Source organism: Tursiops truncatus, chromosome 1, assembly GCF_011762595.2.
Source record: "Tursiops truncatus isolate mTurTru1 chromosome 1, mTurTru1.mat.Y, whole genome shotgun sequence".
Lineage (NCBI taxonomy): Eukaryota > Metazoa > Chordata > Mammalia > Artiodactyla > Delphinidae > Tursiops > Tursiops truncatus.
In genome coordinates this window covers 137,812,401-137,830,672 of record NC_047034.1, presented here as the reverse complement: position 1 = coordinate 137,830,672, position 18,272 = coordinate 137,812,401, and the positions used below count along the sequence as shown (strand labels likewise).

At 41.0% G+C, this 18,272-nt stretch overlaps 1 pseudogene; it reads left to right on the top strand.

The window, feature by feature from the left end:
- The first annotated feature begins 8,044 nt into the window (after positions 1-8,044).
- LOC101318832 (small ribosomal subunit protein uS8-like) lies at positions 8,045-16,893 on the top strand (annotated as a pseudogene).
- Positions 16,894-18,272: the final 1,379 nt, after the last annotated feature.

Here is an 18,272-nt window from a genome sequence, read left to right as displayed (position 1 = left end):
TGACTGCCAAACTGAGGAGTTTTCCTGAATTTGTTAGGCAGTGAGCAGCCATTAAATGTTTTGAGTCTGGGAATGACATGATTGAAGATATACTTTAAGAAGATTAAACTGGCATTAGTGTATTGAACATAAAAGATCAAGTAAACAGCTGTGGGGTGAGACTGAAAAGAAGTATGCAGAAGGATTTGGCAATTGGATTTGATGATCAAGGAAAAGGAAAGACTCCTAGATTTTAAGACTGGATGATCTGACGTCAGGATTCAACCAGAAGGGAAGATGATAACTTAGGCTTTAGATGAATTGACATTTAATTAGGAAAGATTGCAGACTTTCCCAATCATATCACATGCATACAACTGGAAATAAAACAGTTAAAGCTGATAGGCATTTACACGGAAAGGAGACTGGAGCTATTTAATTTGGAAAGTGAAAAGATTTTACAAAAAGAGAAAGATGAAAGGACGCATTTATTTCTCTGATGACCTAGTTCCTGGCCTTTAGCTCATCATACTCACCTATACATGACACCACATGGCAGCTCAAGAAAACAAAGCTTGTTCAGGCAGAAGCACCCCAAACACACACTCCCATTTTTATTCCACTGTTCCTCATTTTCATCTCTCTCCTCCTGGGTAGCTGGTTCTGTACTCCAGCCTTCCATATGGTGGCTAATCTGCTGGTGGCCTCTTGACTATAGTATTATTCGACACCCCTTCCTGCATGTTGGATCCCTCTGTCCATGGGTTCAGATTTCAGCCATCTCACAGTTTTCAGTAAAAGACTTCCTCTGCCATCTCAGACCTTCAGAACCCTCTTGTTCAGGCCGACTCCAGAATCTTTGCCAGGAGATAGAAATTGGGCAGTTTATCTTAATTATATTTTCTGAAGAATATGCAGTTATAATGTAACAGCTTGCAATTCTCTGAGTGATTAAAAATTTGAATAAAGAATATGTTTACCTCGTTAGTAATGTTGAAACTCAGTTGTTGAAAAGAGAAAAATGGACTCCCATATCTGTAGTTGAAAACCCAAGGTTTGAGGCTTTTATTTCTTCTGAAACCAGGAGGACCTGGCTGTCAGGCTTCAGCTTAATTTCAACATGATTTAGAAGTCTGTTTCATTTCCCTGATGTTGACTCATCAGTCTGGATTAATTTTCCAGGGTGTTATGCTAATTATAGGCTAGTGGAACTAATGGACTAAATCAAAATGGCAACAAGTGAAAAAGTAGCAGAGCCCTCTGGGTTCTGCTCTGATGCAGATCTATTTATAACTTCACATTGTATGGTTACTATTAATTAGAAAGTATTGCAATGACCCTCAGTTTTCAAAGGCGTCCACAATCATTTCTAGCTGATCTTTCCCATCTATTACCGCATCCGTTTTATGTGGAGGGTGGAGCTGATGAATTACTTGCCTGAAGTCATGTCTGTGGTAAAGCCAAAATCATACTTTAAATGTTATGAATAATAATAAAAATGATATCTTTGTGGAGCATTTGCAGTTTTCAAAAGGTTTCCTCCATTGTCATTTCATTTACTTACTAAGCACCCCTAAGAAGGTTTCCTGTTGGTTAGTTTGAGGAGAGCGGAAGAGAAGAGAGTTCGGTTGACAGCTGTCTTGGTTAAATTTGAATAAGTTAAGTGAAGAATACAAAGTTGTTGTTCAGGAGTGCAGAGTTCTAAGTTGTATGATCTTCACTCTCCATCAGTTCTTTCTGTTAGGTTTTCTTGGCCTTTGAGGATCCACAGGGCAAACATTTAGTTACATTAACCTTTTATTTTATGAGTCTCTACTTTTGTTCCATCCAAATATTAAAGGTAGAAGAATCTAGTGCCACTAGAGACCTCAATTTTTAAAAAGTTGAGATAATCCAGTGATTGTTATGCTAGAATGTTGGAAGAAACTCTCCAAAAAATGGAAGTGGTTCCAGTGACTGACGTGAACCGTGACTGCAGTGCACCAGCTTCCCTCCCATCCTCCACGCAACAGCCTAGGCCTTTCCTGGCCTTCCCAGGCCCAGAGTGTCCAGACTCTCTACGTCCGATCTCCCAGAACCTTTTATAATCCCACAAGCAGAGAATTGTACAGTTAGATGGTTCTAAAAGGTCATGGAGTCTAACATCATCACCTTACAGATGAAGAAGCTGAGACTCAGAGAACTGAAGTGACTTTTCCAAGTCCCACAGCTAATAATTGTCAGAATTGAGGTGAAAACCTCGTGGACTTTTGCTCAGGTGGAAGAGGAATCGATGATGACAGTCACTCTCTCACTGAAGCTGTGTTTGCCACAGCAACCCAGTGAATTAGCCACACAGATAGCAGTTTCCAAAATGTCTTCACAGATGCTCCTTGACACAGGGTCCTGTGGTCATATTCCTTTGCCCAGTTGGGAATTCATAAAGCAAATTTGAAGACCCTGGAAAGTCTCATGGGAGGAAAGAATTTTGTTTAATCAAGCATTTCTCAACTTATTTCATTATTTTTTTTAACTCAGAGAAAACCTAGAAATAGCCTGTGTAACTGGTGCTCCTTTGAACACATTGAAGAATAAATAAATGGTACCTGTTGAAATGGAGCAGTCACAAGCAGGGTGAAAGCTTATTGCTTAGTTCTTAGCTACATGTTATTTTATCTTCACAACACCTTAGGAACAGGTATTATTACCCCTACTTACCGATGGGCTCAAGATTCTAGTTGCATGTGATAGACTGAACTCAAACTTGCTTAAATGCAAAGTGGGGTTTATTGGTTCATGTAACTGAGAAGCTTGGAATATTGAAACTCTCAAGATTCTTTCTCTCCTACCTCTGCTTCTTGCTGTTTGCCAAGTCTGTTCATTCACTTTACTGACAGATGTCCTCATGAGAATGGAGACATGGCTGTACACAGCTTAGGTTCATGCCCCAACTTCTCTGCAGCCAGATAGGAAAGGATTTTTCCCCTGCCAGTACCACTAAGCAAGATCCTGAAGAGGGACTCTATTTGGTGGGTGAGGGTCCTGTGCCCCTCTGCTGTCCACCTCTATGGCTAGGAAAATAGGTACTGTGATTGGTTTAGACTGAGTCTCCTGCCCTCTCCTATAGACAAGGAAGATACATTTCCAGAAGACCCAAAAGGAACTCAGACAAAAAAATAGTCAGTCTGAAAGTTAAGTAACCTGTCTCAGGTCACATAGCCAATAAGTGGCGGAACTGGGATTTGAACCCAGGTCTGTCTGACTCCAAACTCTCTCTCTCTCTCCATATATATATATATATTTTTTCCCTGTACACTTCGTTGTTTCAATAAGATATAATCTTCACTCTTAAGAAAGGAATAATCTGATAGAAAAGATGCACAACCCTGTAGAATTAGTGGTGAAAGTTACAAGAACAATGGGTGTTCAGATATTGGTGAGATCATGTCTTGATCATAACCTCCAGAGCCAGTGCTCCAAATTCTTTTGGGATTATGGGCACCTTTGAAGATCTCAAGAACCCTGTGAACATTTCCCCCCAAAATACTCACACACACACACACACACACACACACACACACACACACACACACACACACACATACACGTTGCCTGCATTTTTTGCATGCATTTTAAAGGTGTTCATGGACTCCTGTAAGCTCATCCTTTGTTTTCCAAGGTACTCAAGACTTTGAGTTAAGAATTACTGCTTTGAAATGTACTTATCTAGAAGAACCAGTTCAAAAGATAGAGGCTTGCTGTAGAATGTTGGTATGACCAACCTCAGGTGTTGGTCCTTCAGTATTAGCAAGGAGGGCCCAGGAAGCCCAAGTCAGAGCCATGTAGAGAGAGGAAAGGCACAGGAAATAGTGTGTTCCTTGGAGCAAACTTTGGGGCACATCTATAAACAAATAAATGGTACTTGTTAAATGAGGCAATCACAAGCAGGGTGGGAATGATTGTTAGAAGTTACTGCTGCTATTTTTAGTATAAATAATAGAATCATAACCATCTAATTTGACCTCATTTGAAAGAAAAAGAAAGATGGAGAGGGTAAAGGGATTTACTAAAGGACACACAACTGATGAAGTTCTATAACTGAACAAAACAGGGTTCACCAGGTGCTCTTGTCCAGTGCTCTTTCTTCATTCCATGTCACCACATAAAGGGAAGAGCATGAATATAAATAATAGCATTCACTTATTATAACACTCCTCCCACTTTATTATAACTTGTTTTAACTGTTTGTTTTTTCCACCAGACTGTAAACCCCATGAGAGCAGAACCTACGTCTGCTTAATAATTCACTCCTCCATCCCCAGGACCTAGCTCATAGGAGACACTCAGTAAATACCTCTCTCCTCTGAATGCCTGAAGAATGACTGAGTAACAGGAATTCCATTCCTTGAGATGGAATACATCCCTTGCTGTTTATATAATTTCTGATGTGGCTTCTGTCACTCCACCCTCATTTTTCTCCCTTGGCACCCTCTGCAATTTCTCAGTGCTCCTGACTCATGCCAAGGAAGCCTCTACCTTCCATATATTTTAAAGGCACAGGACTTCTAACTCCTTGTTGACTGATTGACAGAGCCCTGGAAATGCAGTGCTCACCTCCGTTTCCCTCCTGACTCCCACCGGGAGAGTTCTAGGTCCCTGGGAAACACTCCTCTGGCCTGCCTAAGAGAGGACCAGCCCACTCCACAGAAAGCACCACTTCCTCCTCCTCATTAACAGATGCCACCAGGGGGATAGATCTTTTCTAAATTTCCTTGAAACCCAGGCCAGCTTTGATGAAAGGAAAAGTGGTCCCACTGTCTATTAACCAAATCAAATGCCCTTAGTCACTTGGCAAAAGGTAGTTATGGATGCTATGCTATGTCTGTCAGTAGGCAGCTTGTGTCTAATTAATCCAAAGGAAATATTTGTATGATGTACTTTTAATTTACTGAAGAAGAATATGTGTTCAAACCTTTGCAAATTTACACTGAAATTAATTTTTCAAGTTCCATATAACCACAGCTCTGTTAACCACAGCTCTGTCAAATCTTCCTTTAAAACATACTTCCTTTAAAGTGTGACTAACCATGATAAATTACACACATTTATAAATGTCATCTCTCATAGTGTTGTTGTGAAACTTAAAGAGAATGAAGTGTGAAAAACACCCAGCACCATGCTTGGCATATCAGTTGCCTTTCTTCTTATTCTATTTCCAGCTTTTAGGGTGGTAGAAGCCAAAACAGATGAAATTCCTATCTGTATGGGCTAGGAATGGTTTGGGCTATAAATAACAGAAAACTCCTAAGAGCTTAAGAAATAGGAGCTTTTTCCCTCACATAACATTAAGTCTGATGGAGTCTGCTGGTTTGGTTTTAGTCTGGGAGCCCAATAAGTCCACAGCCGGTAGCTCTTCAGTTCTCTTGGCCTTTGCCTCATGCGTATTGCTTCATGGTTCCAAAATGGCTACTGCAGCTCCAGACATCGTATTCATATCTGAGACAGGAAGGAAGAGTAAAAGACCTATCTAGTCCTTTCATTAGGAAAGCAAAAATCTTTTTCAGACCACTCTCTACCCTCCAGCATTTTCATGTCTCATTGGCAACTCAGCCTCACTGGAGTTGAGAAAATGAGTACTTAGCTTTTTCAGCCTTTATAGTGGAGGTAGACAAGGGAGAGGTGGTCAGAAGTGGGTCTTCAGTCAGCTAACTTGAAATATGGCCACACTGAAGCTCTTAGTATGACCCTCAATTGTTTTGCAGAGCTGGGGGAGCGAGTTGAGAGTCACTTAGTAAGATTCAACTTTGCTTTCTCCTCTTGGTCTAACTAAAGACTCAATTTAGCATAGTTGGATTCCATCTGTGACATATATGGGTCTATTAAGCTGCATAGTAAGTGGGGTGCTGGAGCTGGCTCTTACCATCTCACGAGAGCCAGTTGTTAAATTTTTAGGAATGTTGTGAGCCAGCTGATAAACACAATCATTATTAAAATGGAATTACATTAACTTAAAATTAAATAAATTATTTTGAAAAAGGTCATAAATACTCAAAAGGACTCACCACTTCCTAACATTGTATTACGTTTCACTATTAACTGTGCTCTTGAGGTTATTTACGTTTTCTGTGTCTGTATGGCATTCTAAAAATGTGCTACTGTGCATCTCTTCTCATCTCTGTGTTTAGTGACAACTTGTTGGTAGTTTTAAATTGGCCATGGTGGGAGTATTTACACCACAGAAATCAGCAAATGCTACAAATCTGGTGGGTTTTTTTTTGAGGTAGTCAGTTAGACATTTACTAGCACACCATTGTGCACAGTCTTAGAAAACAATAATTTGGAGAGAGGATGGATATGCATGGACATTTGAGGTAAGTAGGTAGGCATTATAAAACAATTCTCAGAGCCCTGCCAGAGATAAAACACATAAAGAGATGGTTCCCTGTGTTTTAAACCAACACAATAGGAAGGCATTCTATAGATTGCTTACTTTTTGCAGAGATGCAAAGAAAAGCGGAATTTCTTCAGCCCCTGGTACTTAAAGAGTCATCCTCAAACCATACTGTTCTCCTTCATTGCCACTTCATCATTAATAACCCCCCACTGCATACCTACTATGGGTTAGATTCTGAATTTAACCAAGCAACATTAAATATGGTCTCTATTCTCAAGGAACTTATGATTAAACTGGAATATGCAGAGAAAAAAAATGAAAGTAGTCTATTCTTTTGTTCTAAATGGTCTATGCTTTTTCTTCACAGCACTTATCTTGATTTGTATCACTCTTTGTGAGTGTATCTCTCTCTCTCTCTCTCTCTCTCTCTATATATATATATATATATATATATGTATATATATATATATGTTTAATGCTGTGTCCTCCTGTACACTGTAAGTTCCATTAGGAAAGGCAACTTCATCTCGTTTGTTTACAGCTGTGTCCTGGTATCTACACAGTGCCTTCAAAATAGTAGACACTCAATTAATGTTTGTTGAATGCATAAATGAATGAATGAAATGAAATGGGTAGCATGGACAATAAGAACTGTAGGAGGTGAGAGGAAGGAACACTTACCAATGACTGGAATGGTTGGGAAAGCTTTATGGAGGTTCTAGGACTTTAGTAGGATACTGAAGAAAGGGTAAGGCATAAATAAGGTACATGACATATTCAACACAAGGACTTGTATGGCTGGAGTGGAAAGTTTATTCCCTTTTGCTGGAGTTGGAGCAAACTCTCTGGAGTTGGTGGGTTGGGGTCACCAGTGTTATATTCGTTGAACTTGAACTATGTTGTTACTTGGACCCAAAGGAGGAAAATGTAATTTAAGAAACAAATGAAGATTAGGGCTGAGGAGGGAACTCAGGGTTGAGAGAAAAGAACAATATCTAACTAGTTTCCCAGCTGCCATTCTTGCTCTTCTTGCCATTCTCCACAAAGAAACCAGAGCAATCTTTTAAAAATATAAATCAACCAATATCTCTCATGAACTTAGATGAAAAAATATTCAGCAAAACATAGCTTATTGGATCCAGCAATGTACAAAAAATTTATATACTACGACAAAGTGGGGTTTATTTCAGGGATGCAAGGCTGGTTCAATGTTTGAAAATCAGTCAATGTAATCCACCATATTAACAGGCTAAAGGAAATTCACACAATCATATCAATTGATGCAGAAAAAGCATTTGACAAAGTTCAATTCACAATCATGAAAACTCTACAAAAAGTATAGAAATAGAGGGGAGACTTCTCAACTTGATAAGGAGCAACTACAAAAAATTCTACAGGTGACATTATACCTAATGGTAAAAAACCAAATGCTTTTCCCCTAAGATTAGGAAAAAGGCAAGCATGCTCACTCTTACCACTCTCATTCAGCATACTACCAGAAATTCTAGCCAGCACAATAAAGCAAGAAAAAGAAATAAATGTCATATATATTTGAAAGGAAGAAATAAAACTGTCTTGATTTGCAGACAATATGATTGTCTATGTAGACAGCCCCAAGGAATCTACAAAAACAATTTCTCAAAACAAAACAAAAAGTCCTAGCTCTCTCAGCCACCTTTCCATGCTTCCCTAATGGTGTGAATGACTGTCCTGACTGATGCTCTCAAGAGCATCAACAGTGCCTAAAAGAGAGGCCAATGACAGGTTCTTATTAGTCCATGCTCCAAAGTCACCAACTGGTTTCTAACTGTGACGATGAAGCATGGTTACATTGGCGAATTTGAAATCATCGATGATCACAGGGCTGGGAAAATTGTTGTGAACCTCATAGGCAGGCTAAATAACTGTGGAATGATCAGCCTCAGATTTGATTTGCAACTCAAAGATCTAGAAAAATGGCAGAATAAACTGCTCCTGTCCCATCAGTTTGGTTTCATTGTACCGACAACCTCAGCTGGCATCAGGGACCATGAAGAAGCAAGATGAAAACACACAGGAGGGAAAATCCTTGGATTCTTTTTCCAGGGATGTAATACATACATGCAAATAAAATGCCCCAGAGGAAAAAAGAAAAATCTTAGAACAAATAAGTTCAACAAGGTAGCAATTTACAAGATGAACACACCAGGAAAATCTACAAACAAAATATATGTGGAAACTGAAATTAAACTGAAATTAAACACACAATACCATTTACAATAGCTCCACAGAAAATTAAATACTTAGATATAAACCTGACAAAACACATACAGGATCTGTATGCTAAAAATTATAAAATGCAGATGAAAGAAAACAAAGAAGATCTAAACAAATGAGAGATATACCATTTCATTTATTGTTCATTTATTGAAACTCAACATAGTAAAGATTTTAATTCTCCTCAAATTGATCTATAAGCTTAATGAAATTCCTATCAAAGTCCCAGCAAGCATTTTTTTATATTAGAGAAGCTTATTTAAAACTTTATGTCAAGCTAAAAGAACTAGAATAGCTAAAACAAGTTTGAAAAGGAACAATAGTAATGTCAGAGGAATCACTCTATTTGATGTTAAGTTTACTATATGGCTACAGTAGTGAAGACAGTGCACTACTGATAGAAAAACATATAGATCAATGGCACAAAATAGAGAACCCAGAAATAGACACACACAAATATGCCCAAGCGATTTTTGACAAAGTTGCAAACGCAATTCAATGGAAGAAGGCTAGCCTTTTCAACAAATGGTGCTAGGGCAATTGGACACCCTAAAGCAAAAAAATAAATTAAAAAAATAAAAGAAAAATAAAAGAACCTTGAGCTAATCCTTACAGAATTAACTCAAAATAGGTCCAAGATTTAAATGTAAACATAAAACCACAAAACTTTTAGATAAAACATAAAAAATCTTCAGGACTTAGGATGAAGTAAAGACTTCTTAGACTTCACACCGAAAGCACAATCCAAAAAAAAAACCAAACCCCAAAAAAAGAGAATATGATAAATTTGACTTCATCAGAATTAAATACTTTTACTCTGTGAAGACTTTGTTAAGAAGATGAAAAGATAAGCTACAGCTTGGGAGAAAATATTTGCAAATCACGTATCTAGCAAAGGGCTACGTTCTAGAACATACAAAGATCACTCAAAATTCAACAGTACAAACAAACGATCCAGTTAGAAAATGGACAGAAGACATGTAGAGACATTTCACTGAAGTACAGATGACAAATAAGCACATGAAAAGATGTTCAACGTCATTAGCCGTTAGGGAAATGTAAATTACAACCACAAATAAAATATCACTATATGTTTATCAGAATGGCAGAAATAAAAATTAGTGATAACACCAAATGCTGGTGAGGATACAGAAAAACTGGATCACTAATCATACATTGCTGGTGGGAACGTAAAGGTACAGCCACTCTAGAAAACAGCAGTTTCTTTTAAAACCAAAAAATCACTTACAGTACAATGCAGCAGTCTCACTCCTGGGCATTTATTCCAGAGAAATGCCCACTCATGTTCATGTAAAAACCTGTACAAGAATGTTCATATTATTCATAATACCTAAACCCTGGAAACAACCCAGATGTCCTTCAATGGATGATAAACAGGGCATTTATTCCAGAGAAATGAAAACTTATGTTCATGTAAAAACCTGCACATGAATGTTCATATTATTCATAATAGCTAAACACTGGAAACAACCCAGATATCCTTTAATGGATGATAAACTATGGTACATACCTACCATGGAATACTACTCTGCAATAAAAAGAAACAAAGTATTGACATAAACAACCAGGTGGATGGATCTCAGGGAAATTATGCTTAGTCAAAAAAGCCAATTTCAAATGGTTACATACTGTATGCTTCCATTTATATAATATTCTTGAACTGTTGTAAATATAGAGATGGAAGACAGATTAGTGGCTGCCAGGGATTAGGGCTTTGGGGGAAGTGGGAAGAGTGGCTACAAAGGAGTTACATGATGGAACAGTTCTGCATCTTCATTGTGGTGGTGGTAAGACTACTCCTGTTATAAAATCACCTCAAAATATAGACACGCACACACACACACACACACACACACACACAAGTACAACTATAGAACTGTTGAAATCTGGATAAGCTCTGTGGGTGGCAGCAATGTCAATTTCATGGTGTCATTATTGTACTATATTACATATAGGTACTCTATATAGTGTATGTATATAGTTATATAAGTTACTAACATAGGGTGAGGAGGGGTGAAGTTTCAGGAGACCTGTCTGTACAGTTTTATGCAATTCCTGTGAATCTATAATTATCTCAAAATAAAAAGTTAAAAAATGTAAATCAGATCATATCAGATCTCTTACTTAAAATCAGTAGGAGACTTACTAATCAGAATTAAAAGAAAATTCAAGTTCCTTCCCTTACGTCATCTTCTCCCTAACTACGTCTCTGACCTTATCTCACTCTCCATCTTATTAGTAAAGCCACGCACATCTTCTTTTGCCTACTCTGTGCTCTTTCACATGCCCAAGATGTTTCACTTGTTTCCTTCCTGGAAAGCTCCTCACATATCTCATCTGCATGTCTTATCATTCAGACTCACCTCAGTCACCTCCTTAGAGAACCTTCCCTTTGCCCCCAGTCTAAAGCATCCCTGTCCACTCTGTTACCCTCCATGACATTACACAGTTCATTCCTTCCTAGCACCTGCCATTATCTGAATTTACCTTTGATCTTTGTTTATCAACTGTCTTCCTCCTTTGGAATGTAAACTCTATTAGAACTGGGGTCATGCTGTCCTATCTCTAGCGGTTTAGACAGTGTCTGGTCCTCAACTCCAAGGGCCTTCCCCCCTCCCCCCCAACACACACACAATAAGCAGCATTCCTCTTGCCCTTCAGGTTCTGAACAACTTCAAGAAATATAATAAAAGGGTAAAGACAGAAGTGAAAATATCACCTATATTACCAGTAGGGGCTAATTTGGAAGCGTAGCCTAGGCAAAGCTAACTGGTTGTGGAATTAGGCAGCCTTACCCATTGGGTCCCAGCCAACTCTGGGCTGGATTAAGCCCTCCTTCTCCAGCACGTGGAACATAAATGCATGCTAAATATTTTGTAAAGGAAAGAGGGAAGAAATAAAGGCTGTGACAAATCTCTGAGTCCTCTCTCGTATTGGGTTTGGGAATAAGGCACAGAGGCCTGCTGATTTAAGGATACCGGGCCCAGATGGAGGATAGGGTGAAGGTTAGAGACACAGGTAGGAGGCAGCCCATAGAAAATCTCACATGCCAAGGCATTAGGAAGCTGTTCAAAAGGAAGTTGGGGAGATGGTACATCTTTTAATCCAATTCCATCAGCTCATTTATTTTGGTGCTATTTTCATTATTTGCGGGGGGAGGTGTGAGTGATTGCTTTTCCTATGACTAAGCTCACATCAGTACTCGACACAGGTACAGTATTAAGCAATCCATCAGCCTTAATAGAGTTTATGTCTTTCCCATAACTTTCTTGTCTCAAAAATAGTAAAAGCACGCCTAACATGCCTACTTGTCAGCTACTATAAGGTGCCACGTTAATTGGAAGTGGAATTTAAAAAAAGGTAACTCATGAGTTCCAAACCATCACCACAGTATTTCCTTTAATGGAAAAATGAAAGTTTTGGGGAGCCAGATAGTTATATTGTCTGGAGCAATCTGGCTACAGTCATGAATAAGAGATTTTAAAAAGGTGAGTGTGAGCAGAATCAGAGGAAAGGAATACAGGATATTCAAAAGTATGAGGGATAAACAATACAGCAAACTTGAAAAAGAAAACCTTTAAGAAAGATGAAATGATGGGGCTTCCCTGGTGGCACAGTGGTTAAGAATCCGCTTGCCAATGCCGGGGATACGGGTTCGAGCCCTGGTCCGGGAAGATCCCACATGCCACGGAGCAACTAAGCCCGTGCGCCACAACTACTGAGCCTGCGCTCTAGAGCCCGCGAGCCACAGCTACTGAAGCCCACGTGCCACAACTACTGAAGCCTGTGCACCCTAGAGCCTGTGCTCCGCAGCAAAAGAAGCCACCGCAATCAGAAGCCCGCGCACCGCAACGGAGTAGCCCCCGCTTGCCACAACTAGAGAAAGCCCGTGTGAAGCAACAAAGACCCAACGCAGCCAAAAATAAATAAATAAAATAGGGCTTCCCTGGTGGCGCAGTGGTTGAGAGTCCGCCTGCCGATGCAGGGGACGCGGGTTCGTGCCCTGGTCTGGGAAAATCCCACATGCCGCGGAGTGGCTGGGCCCGTGAGCCATGGCCGCCACTGAGCGGCGCGTCCAGAGTCTGTGATCCGCAACGGGAGAGGCCACAACAGTGAGAGGCCCGCGTACCGAAAAAAAAAAAAAAAAAAAAAAAAAAAATTAATTAAAAAAAAAGAACAAGATGATGCTAATATTTAAAAAAAAAAAAGATGAAATGATGTCTCTATTCTGAACCACCACCATCATCAAATGGCCACAATGTGTGTTGGACACACACCCAACTTTCTCTTGACAGTTTCCCCATTATTTCTCCAGATATATATGTGTAAAGATAAATTTTAAAATATAATACATATATTTCTATTTTTCCAGTTTGTCCTGTGCCTACTGAGCAAGCTTAAGCCCACGTGTATGCTCTGCTCTGTCAAATGCTTCTGTGTGCATGTGTGTGTTGTGTGTGTGTGTGTGTGTTTATACACTGGGGAAATAGGAGTGAGAGGTGCTGTGTGTAAAAACAAGATATACTGTGTTTTGCCGTCATTTTAGGATTTTAAAGAGTTGTAATGGGTCACTAACAGCTTGGGGTACTAGTTTTTCTCCTTGTTTTCCTGTGGAAGAAGAGATCCAGAGCCCCAGAGTAGCATGAAAGGAGGGAAGGGGAGGGGAAACACAGATTTTTACTTACTTCACAATTTTACTTAATGCCTATTTATAAAAACCAATCCTTTGAAAATGAACAGACCTCTCCACATTAATCAACGTTGCTCAGTGTTGCAGAAAAAAAAATATAAATCAACTGACATTTGAAAATGTCTTTTAGTCAGAACTTTACCCATCTTAGTGAAAACCACAAGTGGCACCCTGTAACTCACAAGAAAGAGTTTTTGAGACAGATTTGGGGAGTACATTTCTGTAAATAAGGAAGATGAACTACTTGCTTGACAGGGGCTTAAACTTTTCTCATGTTTGTTATGGCTTGATTCATATCGCCATTTGATTTTCCAACTGTTTATCCCTTGTCCCCCAGGTGTGTCAGTCAGGGTCCTGGCAGGAAGCAGAAGTACACTCAGGTGGAATTCACGAGAATTGGACAAAGGGACTATTTACAGAGGTAAGGGCAGGTTAAGGCACCACGGGGCTAGCCTCAGGGTGGTGGTCTCTGCCACCCCTTGGGGCCCGTGGGAGCTGGTATCATGAAGGAGGGGATCCCCAGTGGGGGCTGAGGCTGCGGAGGGATGCAACCATTCCAGAACCATGTGCAGATCACAGAGGGATGGAGAAATACATTGACTTCACATTCCTTTAGCTCTCTACCTCCCTCTAGTACCTCCCATTCATACCTCCACGAACCCACCTGGAACCCAGAGGGCAAGGGAGCCCAAGGCCTATGGTCCACGGCAACTGGTTCCTTGGCACACAGAGCAGGCACAGGAGGAAGGCGAGGGTACCCAGTGGTGGCAAAAAGAGGGAAGTGTGCCAATTCATAACATTGTGCTTGAATTCCAGGTGAAAGAAAAATTAGATGCAGCAGATTCCCGCTGGATAGGACCGTTCAGGAGAGAGGGTGAGATAAGAAACTTTATAGTTTTTTTTCTCATAAAAAACAATGCAGTTGCCCAGACCTGGACTATCCGAGGAGTGAAAGAAGAAAGAGAAGATAGCACATTCTAGACTGGTCTCCAGAGGCAGCAGGCAGCCCAGATTTGAAGCAACTACCCTAGGTTTGGGATGATTTATGCCCCTTCATGCCAGAGTGTTGCTCCATTTTGCCTGGAATTCAGGCAAAGTTTGATTTAAGAGGCCTGGGTTCTCTGAGAAATTGTCTTGGCCAAAGAAGTGCTGACTTAGCTCACCAGGTCTTCAATCCCTGAGGTCAAGCCTTGTGGCATCCTCCTCCTGGGTTGCTCCTGGCAGAGCCTGATGGACTCATATTACTGTCACTGTGTGCTGGTCAGAAGTCGTAGTGTTTGGAGTAAAGACAGGGATTATCTTGCCACCAGGGCTAGCTACATGGATGAAGTTAGAGTTCTTACAAGTGGCTGAGATTTGATGGAACATGAAAAGTCCCTTCTGAACTCCAGTGTTCTCCTTCAGAGGTCCTCTTTCTATCTTCTTTTTATTGTTGTTTACTTGTTCATTCATTCAGTAAGTATTTATCGAATTCAGTGGGTCAGGCAGAGCTACTATGTCTTTCAATTCTAGGATATTCTGCAATGCCATAGTCCTGTTTCTCAAGGGTATAAAGACGAATAAAATATAGAACATACAACGTACAACATACAAATTTAGGAAGTGTAGTGAGTGGGAGAAACGGGTGATATATCACATTACAACATTGAGAGTACTGCAAAAGATACCAATCAAGAGTTGGAGACAGGACAGAGCAGTGAACTCTGCCTGGGGCAGTGTAATGACCTAGGAAGTCCCACATCATCTATTACTTGGGTTAAGTCATCAAACACCCATATAAAAACATGAACATTTCCTGGGAGATAGCTTTACCCATTAACAATTTTCAAGTCCATATTATAGAACATGATCAACTTCTTTCTTCCTATGTATGCTTCTCCTCAGCATTTAAGGATGCTCAAGCCTTGTACCTCCTAAAGAATTCCCCCTGGAGTCCACTTCCCCCACTGCTCCATGTCTCCTCTTCCCCTGTGTAGTAAGACTTCACACAAGAACTGTTTACTTTCTTGCCGTCATCATTTTCTTGCCTCCTAGTCACTCCTCATCTCCCAACTCACATCATCCTGGCTTCCACTCCAGCCACCATCAAAATGATCCTCCCTAAGATTAACAATGGCCTCCACATTGCTTGAGCCAATTGGCAACCTTTCAATCCTCAGCTTACCTGACCTCTCAGCAGCATTTGATGCTATGGACACCAGCTCCACTTGTTAACTTGGCATTTGTGAAACATTCTCCTGGTTTTTCTCCTTTTTTTAAAAATAGGCTTTAGTTTTTAGAGCAGTTTTAGATTCACAGTCATACTGAACGCAAGAGATTTCCCATATGCCCTTTTGCCACTGCATCGCACAGCCTCCCGCATTATCAACATCTTGCACTGTAGTGGTACCTTTGTCATAACTGATGAACCTACATTGACACATCATTATCACCAAAAGTCCATAGTTTACATTAAGCTTCACCCTTAGTGTTGTACATTTTATGAATTTGGACAAGTGTGTAATGACATGTATCTACCATTATTGTACACGGTAATTGCATTGCCCTAAAAACCCTCTGTGCTCTGCCTTTTCATTTCTCTGGGACCCGATTTTTGGGAAGTTTAGGGATTCTAATTCAGAACCAGAACGACAAAATGTCTGATTCCAAAGCTCGAAGCCCATAGTAATTATGTGCTGTTGTTTTGTCAATAAATACTTCCTGGTCAGTAGCCAGGTCAAGGAATTTCAGGCATACTTGTTTGAATATGGGCTTTTGAAATCTCAGTGGTTTTTCTCCTCCTTCTTAGTACTGTTTGCTGGATCACCCTCCCCTCTGTGATCTTCAAATGGTGCAATCCTTAAGGTCTTTTCCTAAGCCTCTTTTCTCTTATCCCTCTGTACTCTCTCCCCAAGTGAACTCATCTGCACTCATGGCTTCAACGATCATCTATATAATAATAACACTGAAAAGTATATCTTAGCCAAATCCTCTCTCCTGAGCCTCAGATCCATATATTTTGACATTTCCATTGAGGTGTCTAAAAGGTGTTGCAACTTCAGTTTATTTAAAACCAAACTTACAGTGTCCTGGGTCAAAACGGGCCTTTTTACAGTGTGTATTCTGACAAATAGCTCCACTATCTACCCAGAAATGCAGCATCATTCTTAATATCCTCTCGCCAGTCTCCCCAGCCACCAAGTTCCGCGGATTTTTCTCGAATCTCTCTCCAGTCTGATCACATCGCTCCTTCTCCAATGCTACCATCACTTCTCCCTTGAACCATGGCAATGGACTGCTAATTTGTTTGCATATGTTCACTGTCGTCTCTTCTCCAATTCATTCTCCACAGGGCAGCCACAGCCATCTTTTCAAAACACAGCATGACCTGCGTCTTTCCTCTGCTTAAAATCATTCAGCGGCTGCCTGCTGCCCTGAGCAAAATCCTTAACAAGGCCTAAGGCCCTGAATGACCCGGCTCTATCCTCTCACATCTCAGCCCAGCTCTTTTCACTCTACCCCTTGCTCTGACACACTGGCTTTCTTTTGTGCTGCCCATTTTTGTGTTTCTGTTTCAGGACCTGTGGAGTGCTAATTCTTCTCCCTAGAATTCTCCCTCCCCTCTTTTCACCAAATGAACTTAACAGATTTTCAATCTCGTTTCAAACACTACCTTCTCAGGGAGTTTTTCTTGAATTCTAGACTAGAAAAGACCCCTCCGTTATATGCAGTCATAACAGCTTATGCTTGTTGTAAGTTTGTAATTATATGCTTGCCTGATTATTTGATTCATACCTGTCTTTCCCTCTATACCGTAATACTCGTGATATCCGAGTCCATTTCTGCTTTCTCACTATGGGAACCCTAGTGCTTAGGGTAGTGTCAGGCACATGGTAGGTATTCAGTAAATATGTTTTGGAAGAAGGGAGACTTTGTAACCCGGAAGGGCTCAGGGGGAAAGTGACCAAGGGCAGGTGGGTTATGACATTTGGAATGACTCGGGAAAGACGTAGACAATTAGGTGGGTGGGCCATGACAGTGGTGACCTCTGGGCAGGAAAGAACGGAGAGGGCCTGTCAGGGACAGAGGGCATGTCCACAGGTGCCCTTTGAGCCTCTGTAAGGCTGTGCCTTGTGGGAGCAAGTGCCCAAACTCTGCCAGGAGACCTGCTTGTGAGGCCTGGATTTGATGCTAACTAGCTGTGTGTTTTCCCCTCTCATTCTTAATTTCATCTGTAAAATAACAGAATTGGATTATTATAGCAGTCAGGGCTCTTAGCTGCAAAGAAATATTGCCTCTGGGCAATTTCAACAGAAAATGAACTGATTGAAGGGCTGTTGGCCAGCTCACAGGATTCCTAGCAAGCTTGAAGAACCAGACGTAGAGAACTGGTAAGAACAGAGAAGACTGAATGGGCAGAACCGAGGCCAGCATCTCAGTGAAGGGCCAGACTCCCTCGAAGCCAGCACAGCTACCCACCGTGCCATTGAACGCTGAGCGACACAGTTTGTGTCCCTGCCGGGAGTGGGCAAGGGACACCCCTGTTGGCACCACTGGCTGTGCTGCCCTTGGGAACTGGATGTTGCTGCCTTTGCTGTTACTCTCGGAAAGAATGCTCTGCTTTCTTTCCTTTGTGTCATTAGTTTCTGACTCAAAAACCTGAGCAGGTGCATCTGACATCCTGAGCTCGGTGTGCGGGGGCAGGTGTGGGGATGGGGGCGGGGGCCGACTACGGCAGACTGGAAAACAGCTTCCTAGAGAGGGAGGCAGGCTCTGTTGGCCATCAACCCTCCTGAAACGGAGAGTTCCCCAGGGGAGGAATCAGAGGGTTCAGATCCCGGGCAGCCAATCAAATCGAACGTCCAGTACTAGGCAGTCTCGACGGTCCCTCCAATGCTAACAATCCATGCGTCCACCAACAAAATGAAAATGGATCCAGTCATCACCTCACACCCCTTTCCATTAACCTCAGCA